The sequence below is a fragment of the Galeopterus variegatus genome, unplaced genomic scaffold (assembly GCF_000696425.1).
Source record: "Galeopterus variegatus unplaced genomic scaffold, G_variegatus-3.0.2 Scaffold20200, whole genome shotgun sequence".
Classification (NCBI taxonomy): Eukaryota; Metazoa; Chordata; class Mammalia; order Dermoptera; family Cynocephalidae; genus Galeopterus; species Galeopterus variegatus.
The window spans coordinates 10,788-13,637 of record NW_007746311.1 but is presented as its reverse complement, the minus strand read 5'-3'; the positions used below and the strand labels follow the sequence as shown (position 1 = coordinate 13,637).

General features: G+C 43.1%; 1 protein-coding gene across 1 annotated transcript in view; it reads left to right on the top strand.

The window, feature by feature from the left end:
• The first annotated feature begins 1,317 nt into the window (after positions 1 to 1,317).
• The window catches only part of LOC103583165 (uncharacterized protein KIAA1211-like), a 12,180-nt gene continuing 10,647 nt past the window's right edge, over positions 1,318 to 2,850 (top strand). Inside the window, exon 1 of the mRNA XM_008564561.1 lies at positions 1,318 to 1,479. The gene's annotated coding sequence lies outside the window, so the exon portion shown is untranslated. The remainder of the gene's footprint in view (positions 1,480 to 2,850) is intronic.

Below are 2,850 nucleotides of genomic sequence, written 5' to 3'. Positions count from 1 at the left end.
TCCGAATTCATGACCTTGGTGTTATAAGGCTACAGTCTAACCAAATGAGCTAACTGGACAGCCCCCAAAATCCTGCTTTTTTTTTTTTAAGGAATTTAGTTTATTAAATTATTTACTTGTAAAACTGATAATTATACATTGTTTTAGCAAATTATCAGGATGTATTAGACAGCATCCTGGTAATCTATGATGTTGCATCCTTCTGTGGTCAGTTTGCATAAATATTCCAAAGGAAAAGAATGATCTTTATTGAACTGTTAACGTGAAATCACGATGCTATAGATCAAATGCCCCCCCCCCAACCTCACTGAAGCTTAATTCCCACTGTAACTGTTGAGGGTGGGAAATCCTATTATGGTAGTTGAAAGGTGGGCCTTTGAAGAGGTGATTAGATTGTAAGGACCATGCCCCAGTTCATGGGCGTGGTTCTGAGAGCTTTAAAAGGAGAGCACATGAGAGTCTCTCTCTCTGCTCTGCCATTTTGACATGTGAGACCCCGCATTATAGTCACCACCAAGGCCTTCATGAGATGTGTTCCCTGGACTTTGGACTTCCCAGCCTCCAAAACTGTAAGCAATAAATTTCATTTTCTTACAAATTACCCAGTTTCTGGTATTTATGTTATAAGCAACAGAAATGGACTAATGCACATAGGATCCTGGATATGATAGAATTTGGAGGTGAAAATGAAATAGATATCAGAGAAGCAATCACAAAATGTTAAAAGGTGTTATAAATTCTAGCAATCCAGGAAGCAGGGCAGAGTCAGGCTCAGCCTGGCCACACCCCTCATGGGGATAACCACCATTTGGTAATTTTTCTCCCCAAGACTTGTTAGCTTTTCGTGCTGTTTGGCGCTCCAGTGAGTCTCCTCTTGCCCATGAGGCTAGGTCTGCTTTGATTGTCCTTGGTGCCATGTCCACACTAAACAAAGCACTTGAGAATTATTTTTAAAATAGTTTGGGTTATCACACAGCCTTTACCTCATCAAGACTTTTGTTGTTGACTATGTATATTTCAGAAATTAAAACTTGATTTCATGTGAGAAGAAAGTTGCTTGTTTTGATTCTGTGATCATGGTCCAAAGCGTTCTTGGCTCATTTATTTAAATATCCTAAAGAAACAGAAATCATGATTTGTTTTCAGATGTGCACAACAGGTATGCCGTGTACTTTCTGTCTTTTCAGAAGCAAATGACTTAAAGCCTGGACAAAAATCCTGCTTTCTCTCCTTCATAGACACATCTACCACATGTGCAAAGACAGACTCTTGCTTATTTATTTTTTGTTGTTTTTAAATCTGTGTAGGAAAGAAAAAATCCAAATTCAAAACATTTAAGAAGTTCTTTGGAAAGAAGAAGAGAAAGGAATCTCCTTCGTGCACAGGAAGTAGCAACTGGAAACAAAGTCAGGCAAAGAGTGAGGTCCTTGCCATCGAGGCAGAGCCCGTTGTGGGCTACGACTCTGAAGATGAGCTTGAGTAAGTGTTGTTTACGCCCCCCCCCCAGGCTTGTGTGCCCCAATGAGAAGGGGGGTGTCTGGGCACAGGAAGACCCAAACACTCTATTGTATTATCTTGGTAACTTGCTGCGTATCTGAGCCTTTTTTCTTCCTAAATAATCCCACCAGAGGTTCTTCCACACAAGTTGTATTTTCTGTCTTTTCAAACATAGGTTGAAGAAAGGTGGGAAAAAACATGACTAGGTACCTGCTGTGTGCCAGGTGCCGCATATATTAAAAGTTCACAGCAGCTGTGGGAGAGGAGGTGCTATATACCGTTTTATCAATGAGCAAAGTAAGCCTTAGAGAAAGTTTGCAAATTGCCCAACATCCTACAGCTGAAAGTGGCAGGGCGCGGGTATAGACCCGGGTTTAATTCGACTTAAAACTCTTTTGAGGACCCAGATACTATACTGGAAAAAGACATTTCTCTAGGCTTGAGCGTTGGGTAATCCAATAAGAGCACTTTCACTAGACAGAGGAGGAAAAAAGTCTTCTTGCTGTTCAGTCTTAGAAAAATCATCCCAAAATGTCGTTAGGAAGAACAGACCCAACGGGTGCGAATATTTCAGAGGTCTAGTGAGGAAATCCTCATTTCGTAACTTGTATTTCATCAAAGTATAATTACAGTACATATGCTGCAGTTATTCCAGCAGTTATTTCTTTGACTAAAAGGAAAAGGAACAGATTTTTTGCTATGCCAGCTTTTATAATTTCTTTTAAACAACATTGGCCCCTTAATTTGAGGATAAAACTCTTCAGAAAGCATAATATCCCTAAGGATTGGGGAACAGACCACGCCAAGATAGGGTCCCGGGCTTCGAGCATCCCGATAACGCTGTACTGACCCCTGTCCTCCGTCCTCTGCAGCCTTCTTGCCTGCTTTTAAAGGAGTAGGAATTACACTGACCACTTGGTGGCACCAAGTAACTGAAGAGGAGAGACTGGGTTTTTTCCATTGTGTGTTTTCTGCCCCAGTGCTGGCAGGCAGTGAGGGGCTCACGTTGCACCGTGTGAAGCCTGGAGGGGATGGACTGTGCCTCCGTGTTTTAGGCAGTGTGCTCTCAACCTTTGAGGAGCAAGTCGTTATCGTGATAACTGTACGAATTATTAAGCATTGTCACTGGGCTGGCCCCAGGGGAGCTATAGCAGCTACCCCCACCCACCCCTGCCTCTCGACTAGAGCACACAGATCTGCTTTTGGGGAGACAGGGGGCAGCCCCTCCAGCCACGGACAGAAGCACAGCCAGAGGGGCGAGCTAGGGTGAAGTGATCTGTCCCCTTGTCTGTACTGTCCCTCTCACAGGAGCCCACGGAAAGTGGGGACAGTGTCCTTTTTATCTTCATATTC